The following is a 14,622-nucleotide window of genomic DNA, read 5'->3' on the forward strand; positions in this document are numbered from 1 at the left end:
CCTTTCGAGTATAACCTTTACAAGGTATCCATCAATCTTTGCTAGTCCCTGTGGTGATTTGAAGCTGTGCATACCCCAGAAAACTATGCTTTTAAAGTGAATCCATTCCTGTGGGTGTGGACTCATTGTGAGTGGGATCTTGTAATGAGACTACTTTAGTTAAGGTATGACCATCTCATTCAGGATGGGTCTATTTTTTTTTAAATTTGTATTGATAAGACCAACAACATACAAACAGGAACATTCTTGACATATGAACATTCCATACTTGGTGTGCAATCAATGGCTCACAATATCATCACATATTTGTATATTCATCACCATGATCATTTCTTTTTTTTATTAATTTTTAAATTAAAAAATATAACAAATGCAAACATTTTTAACTTTTGATCATTCCATTCTACATATATAATCAGTAATTCACAATATCACCACATAGTTGCATATTCATCATCATGATCATTTCTTAGAACACTTGCATCAATTCAGGAAGAGAAATAAAAAGACAACAGAAAAAAAATTCATGCATACCATACCCCTTACACCTCCCTTTCATTGATCACTAGCATTTCATTCTACTAAATTTATGTTAACATTTGTTCCCCCTATTATTTATTTTTATTCCATATGTTTTACTCATCTGTTGATAAGGTAGATAAAAGGAGCATCAGACACAAGGTTTTCACAATCACACAGTCACATTGCAAAAGTTGTATCAGTATACAATCATCTTAAAGAAACATGGCTACTGGAAAACAGCTCTACAGTTTCAGGCAGTTCCCTCCAGCCTCTCCATTACATCTTGACTAACAAGGTGATATCTATTTAATGCGTAAGAATAACCTCCAGGATAACCTCTCCACTCTGTTTGAAATCTCTCAGCCACTGACACTTTATTTTGTCTCATTTCTCTCCTCCCCTTTTTGGTCGAGAAGTTTTTCTCAATTCCTTGATGCTGAGTCCCAGATCATTCTCGGATTTCTGTCCCATGTCACCAGGGAGGTTTATATTCCTGGGAATCACGTCCCACGTAGAGAGGGGGAGGGCAGTGAGTTTGCTTGTGGTGTTGGCTGAGAGAGACAGGTCACATCTGAGCAACAAAAAAGGTTCTCTGGGGGTGACTCTTAGGCCTAATTTTAAGTAGGCTTAGCCTACCTTTTGTAGGGTAAGTTTCATATGAACAAGCCCTAAGATTGAGGGCTCGGCCTATTGATTCGGTTGTCCTCACTGCTTGTGAGAATATCAGGAGTTCTCCAAATGGGAAAGTTGAAATTTCCCCCTTTCTCACCATTCCCCCAAATGAATTTGCAAATACTTTTAAATTCACTGTTCAAATCACTCTGGGATTTATCGGGGCATCACTCTGGACAAACCTACAAAATCTCATGCTCTATTCAAGGTTCTATGTACTTATGGTGTTCAATTAAACTGTCCATATAAGTTATATTAGGAAATGCACTAGTCAAAATATAAATTTTGTACCAAATAAACATTTTTTGCTTTAGTCTCACACATAAGTTAAAGTTTAAAAATATGAATTACCATCCATTTTCAAAACCCTGCAATATTGACATTCCTTTGTTCTCAGGATGGGTCTTAATCCTTTTACTGGAGTCCTTTATAAATGGGATGAATACAGAGAGAAAAAGCCATGGAAGCAAGAAGCTGAAAACAATGAAGACCAGAAGAGAAGAGAGAGACCAGCAGATGCTGCCTTGTGCCTTGCCATGTGGCAGAAGAGCCAAGGATCACTGGAACCCAGTGTTCGGGAAGGAGGCATCACCTTGATGATACCTTGATTTGGACACTTTTCTCAGTCTCAAAACTGTAAGCTAATAAATCCCCATTGTTAAGCCAACCCATTTCATGGTATATTGCTTTAAGCAGCCTAGGAAACTAAAACAATCCTTTCTGCCCAATTCACCTTCTCATGAGGGATTTCCTTGGATTATTCAAAGCATACATTATCATTCTTCCAAAGCAGGGAATTAATTTGAAACTCTGACAACCAGATTCAACAGGCTAGGATAAGGAGTTAAGTCCCACACATATTCCAACCCTTTCAGTCAAAGAAACAAATTTTAAACACGACCCTCTTTTAGGTACTATTCCAATCCATTTATGGTCCACATTGCTTATTAATATTGACCACATTCTCTCTACCCCACTTAATCCCTGACCCCAGGGCCTCCTTCTAGACCTTGACTGAATCTAAAGCAATCTAACTTTCCCTCCTTCCAAGACCACCAAACATCAATTAGGGAGGATTTTTTGCCTTGCAGAATATTGTAGAAATTGGATTCCTAATTTTTCTTTGATGGTTCAACCTTTATATGCCTTGCTTAAAACCAAACTAGTTGAGCCCCTTGTGTGGGATGAAACTAGTCAAAATTTCTTTAAGGAAATAAAACACAGTTTGTTCATTACTCTTACTTAGGGGCACCCTAATTACAAATTACCCTTTTTCCTCTTTGTCCATGAATGAGAAGGGAACAGCTTAGGTGTCCTTACACAAAAGCACAGAGGCCAACATAGACCTCTAGGATATTAGAGTAATTAGATGCCGAATTCAAGGGACTTTCCCTTTGCATGAGGTCCTTTGCTGTGATGGCAAAACTTATAGAATCAACTGAAGAATTAGTTATGGGATTCCCTTAACTATTTATGTCCCTCATTCTGTTGAATCCCTTTCTATCAAGAGATTAAATTCTTATGAAATTCTCTTACTTTACCCTCCTAATATCTCCTTTGTCCTTTGTCAAAACCTTGTTCAGCTCAGCTGCAGCACACTTATTCTCAGGAAATGGACAGATATGCATGAGTAGCTCTTCCATCTTTAGAAATCCACAGAGTTTGCTTCACCATTTCATCATGAGTTACATTTTGGAGTGTGACAGTCAGGAGAATTGTTTTGTTTTAATAGGACAATTAGGCCAGAGCAGGCTATATGAGTGGGAGAGGGGAGGGGAAGGAAAGGAAAGAGGCAGAGGTGCCACAGATCCATGATTTTTCCCCTGTTTTGTATCCATTTGAATACATAATTAGCAGAGGTGCTCAGATATCACTTTGATAGCTGCTATTTTCAATATCTCTCCATTTGTGCTGCAGAGTCTGTGGTCTCTAACCTTTGCAGGATCCTAACTCCACCAATTATGCAGTGATCCATTCAACAGATATTTACTGTGCACATACTATGTGCCAGCTATGCTGTAGACATTGAAAATATACGTACATGTCTAAAACAAAGCCCCTGCTATCACGCAGCACACAGCCTAGGTAGTGGAGGGGGTAGAAAATAAACATACAGGCAAACAAACATGCACTTAACATGTCAGATCATATGTGTTGTGAAGAAACAGTAAAGCAGTATGAGGGATGGAAAGGACCACCTTCAGCCCACAAATGATTTCAAATCTTTCCTATGAAAATAAATTTTCATTTTATCTTGTAACCACAGTTCACTCCCACTTTCTTCACAGCAAGATCCCTTAAAGAAGACAGCTACATTTGCTTTTTTCTCTTTCTTACTTTCCAGTCGTTCATCAACAAGCTATAGCTTCAAATCCAATAAACCCAACTCTGAACTTATTTTCCCCTGAGCCCCTCACTTGTTCCTCCATTCCCTATTCAGTTTTGTGGAGTCATTTTTTAGTTCTTTCTCTTCCTCACTTTTCCTCCTCCATATCCAATCAATCACATAGTCCTCAGTTTACCTCCTAAATATCTTTCAATTCCCTGTCACTGCCTCCGTTCAAGCCTTCATCATTCCTTTACCTGTGTTTCTTCAGTCTCCTTAGGTGTAGCCTACTTCCAGTCTCCTCTTTTTTCAACCAGCCTCCACTCTGTCACTGGAAGAGCATATAAAACCTTCTGTCCCTGTCAGGATGACAATAAGCTCCTTGCTGTTTCTACAAGGACCTTCATGGCTTGGCTCCTTCCCGGTCTTATTTCCCCCATCTCACAAAGCATTGCTACAGCCATCGCGCACCATCTGTCCATGATTGCCCTGCCTTTGACTTTAGCTACGAGTGATTCCTCCACCTGGAGCAGTCTCTTCCCTCTGATTGAATAATTCATATGTAGTCTTCAGGCCAGCTCTACGACCCAAGGAGCCTCAGCTTCCTTCGACCACTCCTTTGTACTGGACTTTTATTTACCAGTTTATCTTCCTTGTAAGATCCATATCACCAAAGCCTTTAATTCCATGGCTAGTATACTAAAGGTATGCAATACACGTTTGATGTACAGTGAGTGAGTAAATGAATGAATCCCAATTTCGAAAATTGCCGTGTCAGAGTGAGTAGGCTGACTGGTAACAATGAAAACTTTATAAGTTGGGGCAAGATAAGGGGTGCAGTCATCAGACTTGCTTTATAATTCATACTCAAGAAAAGAAACTGCATTTCAGCTGCTGTTGCTGATCTGAAGAGTTTTGCAACTTCACTAACTCTTCTTTTGTCCAGTAACATGGCCAGCAAGAAAGTAACTGTAGTATTTGGAGCAATAGGTAAAAAAAACTTCCTTGCTTTTTAAAGTGCATGCTGACTTTGCTTGCTGCCTTGTCATCCTGTTTTTAACTCCAGGTCTAGTAAGAGTGTTTGAAAGTCACCATCGTAAGCAATGGGGATACCTCCTGGAATACTCACTACAGCAACTCTCCTCTGAATAATGGGACTTCCTGACCAACTTCTCTAGTGAACATCTTTCCTGATCCTTTCTGTGTTTCTTCTTCCCCCAACCTTGCAGGAGCTCAGGGTGGCTCTGTGGCCAGGCCATTTTGAAGAGCAAAAATTTTGCTGTGAGAGCAGTGACCAGGGAGATGACTCAACCAAATGCCCCGATGCTCCACAACCTTGGTGCCGAACTGGTAAAAGGCAATCTGAATGATGAAGCATCAGTGGAGCCCATCTTAAAAGGTGCCTGTGGGGCCTTTGTGACCAACTTCTGGGACCATCTCAGCAAAGAGAAGGAAGTATATCAGGTAGGAACCAAACCCTTCTCCTGTGAGCCCTTTCCTCTTTCCCTCCCTAGCTACATCCGTACTCCCTGGAAGGAAGTTGGCCTTCAATCTGGGCAAAAAATATAAGCTTCAGTCCACCACATCTTTCTGGTGTTTATGAAATATATTTTAAATACTTATTAGCAGTGTCTTTGAATTCAAAATGAATATTATGCAGCCGTCATCTACATCTCAAGACCTTGGATATTCAAGAGTGACTGTTTAGTGGACCCAATCATTAGACTCTCCAATTCTCACCATTTGTTTGTAGATGGCATTTAGGGGAGGCAGCAAAGATACCCCTCAAATTAAGGTTGCGCTGAGAGTGGAATGGAGAGATAAACATGTAATGGTAAATCTATACCTCTGGCAGAGAATTCAATGATGGATTAGTGATGAGTATACATAGACAAAAAAAGTAAGCAGATAAGCAAACTCACAATTCTTAACTCCAGGGAAAATGAAAGTTTGTAGAAAAAGTAAATATAACTGTAGAACATTACATGAGCTGAAAATTGATTTAGTCCAAAATTATGATACTGGGAGGATAAAAAAGGAGACTTTGATCTATGTGTGATGGTGGGGCTGGGGTGGTGGATTCTATGTGTGTGTGTGTGTGTGTATGTGTATATGAGAGAGAGAGGGAGAGGGAGAGGGAACGTGCTCTGTCTTCATCTTTTATGGTAGAGATTTAGTAGATTATATCTCAAACTGAAAAATCAAGAATTCGCTGTATAAATATGTTATTTAGAAATAATGAAACAGCTAAAAGAAATTAAAGTGGTTACTTCTGGAAAGCAGTAATCAGCATGGGGGCAGGGAACTTCATTATCGGATCTACTTCTTTCCCCTGTACAACACCATCTGAAAATTTAAACCATACACATATATACATTTGGAAAGAAAATGAAGATTGAATTTTTTTTTTCTTTGTATATGGGCAGCGTGGTAGTTAGATTCAGTTGTCAACTTGGCCAGGTGAAGGCACCTACTTCTGTTGCTGTGGACATGAGCCAATTGTATGTGACCCTCATCTGTTGCTGATTACACCTGCAGTCAGCTAGGAGGCGTGCCTGCTGCAATGAATGATGCTTGACTTAACTGGCTGGTGCTCAAATGAGAGAGCACAACGTAGAACAGCCCAAGCAGCTCAGCATACCTCATCTCAGCACTCGCAGCTCAGCCCAGGCCTTTGGAGATGCAGAAAGAAATCACCCTGGAGAAAGTTGTTGGAACCCTGAGGCCTGGAGAGAAGACCAGCAGAGAACATCCTGTGCCTTCCCACATAAGAAAGAACCTCAGTTGAAAGTTAGTTGCCTTTCCTCTGAAGAACTAACAAAATAAATCCCCTTTTATTAAAAAAGCAATCGTTTCTGGTGTGTTGCATTCTGGCAGCTAGCAAACTAGAACAGGCAGGCACTGGGAATCGAATAGCAGGCAAGTAGTCTGCCTGCTGAGCCATGGTGGCCCACCCAAGATTGAATTTTAAAAATGTAATGGATAAGACCAACCACTTGCAGAAATGGCAGAATTCAAGAAGTTGAGTGGAATTGAACTATTTCAGGAATACCCAGAATCCAAATTGAGTGAGTTTGGCTATAATTTCTAGAGGAATAGAGGTAAAAATGGTATGTGGTTAAATAAAAAACACCCTGTGTTAATCCAAGGCATGATTGAATAGCACTTATAAAAGGGGGAGCACAAGAAGGGCCCTTCCATCTCAAAGGTATTTTATTTTTATCTTAATTGCTGAGATTATTCCATTTACTAGCAGTGTGACCACACTGGGCAAATTACTTAAACCTCAGTTTCTCCTGTATAAAATATGGATAGTGCCTGGACTTACCTCTTAAGGTTGTTGGGAACTGCCTATCGTAGTCGCTCGCATACAATGTGAGCTTTATTAATGCCTACAATGTAGGATTGCTCATTATCTAGATTCCTTTTTTTCTCTCCGATGCAAGCACTATTTTGCTGCGAGGAATAAGAGGACTGAGGTCAGCTATTCTTAGTTTCCCTGCCTTGGCTCACACTGGCTTTGACTTGCGCTGTGTTCTTGGTCCCCTTTGCCTGATCTGGTTTAAGGTCCTTCATCATTTGTACTTCCATAATACCCCTTACATATATTTTCATATGTCTTTGTTCATGAATCTGCCTTGAGAGAAGTAACTATATCCTCTTCATTTTTGTGTCTATACAACCTTATAGACAATACAACCTCTTAGTCTATACAACTATGTAGAGCCTGTCTTTTGGCCATTAACTCTGAAAGGGTTTATTATGGGAGGTGGGTTCTAATCTGATAGTCACTCACTATGGAGTCCTAGGCAATTGGTCACCTCTCTGCTTCACTTTCTGCTTCTGTTAAACCAGACTAATTAAGTCTTCCTTTCCTACTGCATGGAGTTTTGAAAGGAAAAGAAAGAAATACTGAAAAGGAAGAAGATAAAAGAAAGAAGAGAAAGGGGAGGAAAGGAGGGAGGGAAGGAGGGAAAAAAGAAGGAAGGAAGGAATATGAGGGTGCTTTGGAGAATTTAGAAACCAAAAAAGAGAATGTGAGTAGGATTTCTGTGGGTAGATTTCTGAGTAGGATTTATGTCAGGCAGAGGTAATAACTAGTTGGACAGTGAGATTGGAAAACATTTTTGTGTTTAGGAATTAGCAAATAATTCAATTTGGCTGTAAGAATGAGGTAAAGGAATAATAGGGGATGATTTGGAAGCTGTTTTATGGAAACCCTTGAATGCTTGGCAGCCATAGCCATTACAGGTTTTGGGACAGGGAAGTGACAAGAACTTAGCTCATTTCAAAGGACATAGCAAAATGTAATCACTAGTTCAGATTCATACAACCTCAGTTAATATAAATGGCTCAAACATTTGACCCTACCCTGACTGGGTCTCCCTTGTAATTTCTTTCAGTGTCTTGAATTCATTTTGTTAATCTTTAATGTTAGCATATTTCTGCGTCTCTCTGCTCCTTCTCTGTAATTGCCCTTAATTTTGAACAGAAATATCATCATACTGCTTGGACATTTTATGTTCTTTTTAATACTTAACACCTTTAAATTAAAAAGAGAGAGGAAACAGGTAGCCTCTCATAATGTAATGATTGTATTTTGCTGTTGGAAGATACTCCTCTCCATTAGGGATAAGGATAATAAAGAAAAGTGGGGAGGCAGGGACACAGCACGTGCCCTCTAATGTACATGCAAATGCATAGGCATATATATAAATTTTATGCAAAGAACTTTTTCTCGGCCTTTAGGAAAGATAGCGGCAGATGCGGCCAAGCGCCTGGGCCTGAAGCACGTGGTATATAGCGGACTGGAGAATGTGGAGCGGCTGAGTGGCAGCAAGTTGGAGGTGCCCCACTTCGATGGGAAGGGCGAGGTGGAGGAGTATTTCTGGTCCATTGGTGTTCCCACGACCAGCGTCCGTCTGGCCGCTTACTTCGAAAACTTTCTCGAGGTGCGGAAGCCCACGAAAGCCCCCGATGGAGATTACTACACCTTGCGTAAAGGGAGGGTTGTAGTGAAAGCCAGTCACCGCGCTGCCTGCGGGCCACGCCCCCGTTCCTCCTTCCATCCCACCCTTCTGGCTCTCTCTCCCTCCCTTTAGGAGGGATACATTGTTTGAGTTCATGGGAAGCTGGAGGGTTAGCAAATAGTCCTGGATTTTCCTGCAGCATTTACACTATAGAGGGCTGAGAACCGGATCTGGAACAAAAACACAAAGGATTACACTACTAGTCTTAACATTCTGGCTCCCCGTTTTTTAAATTTTTTTTATTTTTTATTTTGCATGGGCAGGCACCAGGAATTGAACCCAGTTCTCCAGCATGGCAGGCAAGAACTCTGCCTACTGAGTCGGCGTGGCCCGCCCTGGCTGTCCTTTTTATGCGTACATGATTGTGTGGCCTCAAGCCTCACTTTCCTCACCTGTAATGGGGATGCTGGACAAGATGATTTCTAAGGTCCCTTCTGTCGCATCCATTTGCTGTTCTGTGGCAACAGGGAAGGGACGGCATCCTTCCTCTTGATCTGGCTCCCAAAGTCAGAATTATAGTTTTAGAGGAACTGGGAGATGGGTTCCTAGGCCCTCCTTGATTCCACAAGTCTGAGTTGGGGCCTGGAAGCCTGTAGTTTTAACAATTACTCCGAGATCATTTCAATGCTGCCAGTCGACTGGCTGGCATTCCCCTGCCCTTTGGGGACATTGTCTTTGGCCATGGCCTCAGGAGGCCACAATAGAGTGGAAGGAATATGGGAGTATCAATGGCCGCAATTCAGTCTTTCTTCCTTGACACGTAATTAAGACACATCAGGGACGCAACTGGTGGCAAAGGAGACTTCAGCCAGAGCCAGGTGCATCTGCTATCCATCACAGACTACTTGGGCAGTCGTCCAACATTGAACACATGTGCTGCATTTCTTCATGCCGCCCTCCCTTCCTTCCTTGTCCCTATTAGCTTTTAGAAGCCAGCTCACTGACATTGTACAAATCCTGAACTAGGGGATTTGAAATGCTGAATTTAAAAATATCTTTTCAACATTCAGGTAAGGATTTTGAGTAGGAAATTGGACATATGAGCCTGGAATTCAGTAGAGATGTCTGGGATGGGGAAACAATTGATCATATTTTGTGCACAGCAGATGCTTAGTAAATGGCTACTATTTTTTATCAAGTACCTGGGCACATGGTATTTTCTCAAATGAAACCTTATAATTGTGCAAAGATTGTAGCCACTTGGAGTTTCAGTGCTTTTCCACATCTTTTGTTTAAGCAGTTGATTAATTTGGGTACCTGGGACCTGCCAAGAATATGAAGTAATTAGCTATTTTCGTTTTTCTTTTTTAAACTAGCATTGCCCATGGGGGACATACCAATGGATGGTATCTCTGTTGCTGATGTTGGCACAGTCGTCGCTAGCATTTTAATTCTCCAGAGGAGTTTTTAGGCAAGGCCATGGGTCTCAGTGCAGAAACTCTAACCATATAGCAATATGCCGATGTTTTGTCCAAGAGTTTGGGGAAAGAAGTCTGAGATGCAAGGGTGAGTTCTTTGGAGACAGACATGTCACGAGAGGCTGCTTCAGATTTGAGCAGGGCTGAATTTAGGAGGTCAGAAGAAATTGAAGAGGATTCACAGAACTATCTTCACCTGCTGGTGCCACCCTTTGGCTTTATTTCTTTGGTGTAAGGTTTATCAGCTTGTTAAAGTAAAATTACCTTTGAGTGGAAAGAACTTAGAATCTGAAGACCAAGGTACAACTTTTTCAGATACCCTGCATCAACTACTCCCACAAGCACTCACTGCTGATCACTTCAATCTGCCAGAGTTAGCTGATAGGGGGCAAGGTGCTTAGCACCGCTGAGCCTTAGTTACTCCTCTGTAAAGAGGGAATGCTAGTATCTACCTTGGGTTGTTGTTCTTGTGAAAATTAGAAGGCCTAGCTTAGTGTTTGGCACATAATATTTATGCGTCCAGCACCTATTATATACCCAGTGCTTTATTTAAGGAGTTTACGGTGGGGTTGGGGTGAAATTGTTGATGCATGTGAAGCCACAGGATCAGTGCAAGACATAATATTGTAGGTACTTAATACCCGTCTGTACTATAGGTGATCAGACAAGGGTTAGAGAATGCTTCAAGGAAGAAGTAGGCTTGAGGGAGGTATAAGACTATGTATAGATGGAAGGGATTGCTGGGGTTAGGTAGGTTCACAATAAACATGAATGAACCAGAGGCAGTATGGAGAAGTAGGCAAATCCTGGCTCTGTCCTTTTCTATCTGTGGAATCTTGGCAAATTACTGAACCTCTCTCACCCTCTGTTTCTTCACATGTTAAAAAGAAAAGTTATTATACTTTCCTCAAGGGACTTTTGTGAGGATGAAATAAGTACGGCAAGTACTTGGCACTTGGTCTGGTGCTTCATGACTCTCAATAACTGATCATGCTGTAAACTGGGCCGGGATGATCTGGACTAGAGTGTGGCTAAGACAAACTTTTCACAGAAAAGTGAGAGGAATTGGTGATATTGAGCATTATTAGCCATTTTTCCCCAAGCAGGTGTCGATAAGAGGAAGGAGAAAGAGTACAGGATTTCTGAGGTGTGTGTTTGTGTGTGCCTCCTTGAGACACCGTCAGAACTGAAAGGAGGACCCATACTTTCTCTCAAGCTGGCAGGGTATGAATATTTGCCTCTCTTGACCTCAGTCTTCCCACCTATGAAGTTAATGTTGTTTGGGTGATTTCTAAGGTCCTATCCGGCACTAACAGCTCTCTCTAGAGGATGTGTCTACAAACTATGGCTCACCATCTGTTTTTGTAGATAAAGATTTATTTGAAAATAGCCATGCCATCATTTATACATTGTCCGTAACTGCTTTCCCCAGAAATGGCAGAGTTGAATAATTTGCGACAGAGACAATATGGCCCACTAAGCCTAAAATATTTATATTTAGCTCTTTAAGAAAAGGTTTATTGGCCTCTCTGTAGAGTGGTTCCTAGAGTTAGGGATGGACGGTTGGTTCCTGTTTTGATCTGTAACTCTTGGTCTCTTGGTCTAGTGAGTCCTAACAAGGTTTCCAGAAGCCCCAGTTCAACACTAACATGAATGCTGGACCATTCTAGAATTTGTGTTTCGAGGAGTTGTGAGGTGGCCATAACTGAAAAACTGCTACAGGTGGCCAGTCCAGCCATAAAACCACATCTGGGGATTCATTGAAAGCACATAAAATTTGATGATGAAAATAAGTATCCCCAAACCCAAGAGGTTCCACTAAAAGCTCACAAAATAATCTTTAAGGTCCCTTGTAAGGTTGCAAATTTACTTCTCAGTGATCCCACTCCAAGATGCCTTTGGATTTTGGGTCTTATGTTCATTGTCTTGTAGGTGTGAATTCTGTGTAAGGAAGAATGGGGGGAAAGGGGAGGAGTCCAAATGTGGGTGCACATTTGCGTATTCATCCCTAGAGGATAAGTCACACATTGTTTTAGACTTTATCAGCATCTCTCAATCACATGCCTGGTCCCTGACTATTCTTTGTATTTTAAGTTGTTTCATAATGCAGCTGAAACTTCTCTGGCACTGAAAGTTCTAGAGCATTAGAGGCTGGGGGTTCTACAGAATCGTTAATGCTATTCTTAGCAATTAGTTTGACTTGAAGACACTGCCCACCAGTATGGGGTGGGAAAATGCTGAGGCCTGATGCTACTCTGGGAGAAGATAAATCTGATAACAAGGTGGTATAGTCTCCATAGTCTAACTTTTTCCCATTAGTCTTTAGACTCAAAGCTGCTTGCTTAACTGCTTCAGTGAATGGATTCCCCAGAACCAACTCCCATCATGAACTCTGGTCTACCAAACCTGTCTAAGCCTCAAAGGAACATGGTTCTCTAAGAAAGTGAGAACCAACAGAACTAATCTCTTTTTTAAAAAAATCTGCAGAAAAGAATCCCTTATTTTACTAAGGGATATTAGAAACTTTGTTAAAGTAACAGGAGGAGAGAGTGACTCAAGAAGACAGACATTTTAGAAGTCATCTTCCATGCTTCTCGTGTTAAGTCTTCTATTTCCAAAACTCATTTAAAATTTTTATTTTTTTATGATTTCAAATAATAAGAATTGCTTATTATAGAAAACTTTGGAAAACAGAAAATTATAAAAAAGGAAATAAAAAAGTAGTTCAATCTCTCAGAGATAGCTACTGTTAAGATTTGGTATATTTTCTTCTAGTCTTTTTCCATGAAATATAAATATATTTTAAAACTAAAATGAAAATAACAAATTATGTACATCATTTTGTATCTGGATTCTTCATTTAACATTATATTGTGAACCTTCTATTTTGTTAAAATTCTTCAAAACAATACTTTCAGTAACGGCATAATATTTTTAGAATGGATTTATTACTCTTTACTGTACCATTTATTGTCGGGCACCACGGTTGTTGATTTTTCATTATTATAAATGGCATTGTGACAATCATAGTTCTACATAGGTAGTTTGTGTCTATGGCATTTTTCTAAAAGCCAAGTGGAATTGTTAGATCAGAGTTTACCTCTGGCAGCTGAAGACAGATTGCACGGGACCACATAGTTAGAAATGGTTTTTCCTTATTCACTAGGGGGAGCTATTGACCAAGTCAGCAACAGAAGGGATTCAGGGAGTGGATTTTGTCGAAGGTGACAGAAGGAGGCTCAATAAGTATGAAATAGGCTGCATTTCTGGTTGGGCCTGATCTGACAGAGGCTGGAATGGTTGAAGGCAAAATGCTCATCTCTAACCAAGGAGGGAAGTATGACAGAAGGAACATCAGCCACTTGGGAAGGACAGAAAGCCTTGATGCTGCATGGAGGGCCTGGTGGAGAGACTTTCTCAGAGGACTGCTGGGAGAATCCCACGTGGAGATATGAGAACACTACAAAGTGTGATACAGATCCACAGTCCATCATCCACAATGCTTGGGGTCTGAATTCAGATTTCAGACTCTTACAGCTTTGTAGGGAGGTTATGAGCTACATATGTTATATAACATCATGGATGGGGCTGGAACAAGAACCTGTGATCAAATTCATCAGTATTACTGCAGAGAAATATATAAATATTTCTACTAAGTGGCATAATTAGAGACTACGGATAGATTCATGTACGTTCAGGTCAGGTTTTGCCACCAAATTAAATCCAGAAAGTCAGAGTATGCTGTCAAATGGATTTTGGAGTTAGGCTAAAGAATTGTGGACTTGTCTCATCATTAAGGTGAATGGTTTCTTTTTAAACTATTTTAAACATTTTCTGACTTTTTATTTGCTCTTAAAAGATCACCCTGGAAGCTTATAAGCAGCTGGGATTCCCTGCAGCTGAGGAAATAGCCAACATGTGTTGCTTCTATCCGATGAGGCCAGACCGTGATGCCAAGCTTATCCACCAACTAACCCCTAAAGTCAAAAGCTTCAGCCAGTTTATCTCAGAGAACCAAGGAGTCTTGACGGGCATGTAAAAACCCAGCCATTCATCTATGCCCCTGACCACACAACCTCCTTTCCCCCGTCCTGCTCCTCTGGACAGTATAATGTTTACATGTTTAGAACCGATATGTTAGAATGCAATTATTTGCAACACTAAGGGTTTTGCTGCAGTCCATTTTTCAGTAGAAAATACTCTATTAGTGATTTGACATAATGATTTGTTTCATATGCAACTTTCTAGCAAGTAATAAGGGTGGTACCCCTATCTGATTACAAGAAGTCACATATGCCACCTTTTGTAGATCTCTGTGTCCAGTAGCCAACTCACCTCCAAAGGCTCTGGCCTGAGGAACTTGGGAGCTTCCTTCTTAACATGAACTGGGGGACCACTCATTTTATCTTAGGTGAATCATTTTGACCCCTGACTCTGAAACTCCTCTAAATGATTCCCGTTTCCTCAAGTGCATTGAATTCTCAGTGAACTTCTAAGTGATTTTCATTTCTTAAATAAAAATGTGTCAACAATTCTCTGAAGAACTTGGTCTTCAAAGAACAAGCCCAGGAGTTGGAAACTCTAAAATTTAGTTTTGCTGTAAGAGTTGCAAGTTTGTCCTCTAATTCACTCATTAAATCATTAGTCCATCATT

The 14,622-nt window shown here is 40.7% G+C and overlaps 1 pseudogene; it reads left to right on the forward strand.

Annotated features, from left to right (window-relative positions):
• The first annotated feature begins 4,470 nt into the window (after positions 1–4,470).
• LOC143647787 (nmrA-like family domain-containing protein 1) lies at positions 4,471–14,033 on the forward strand (annotated as a pseudogene).
• Positions 14,034–14,622: the final 589 nt, after the last annotated feature.

The sequence above is a fragment of the Tamandua tetradactyla genome, chromosome 10 (assembly GCF_023851605.1).
Source record: "Tamandua tetradactyla isolate mTamTet1 chromosome 10, mTamTet1.pri, whole genome shotgun sequence".
NCBI classification, from domain to species: Eukaryota; Metazoa; Chordata; class Mammalia; order Pilosa; family Myrmecophagidae; genus Tamandua; species Tamandua tetradactyla.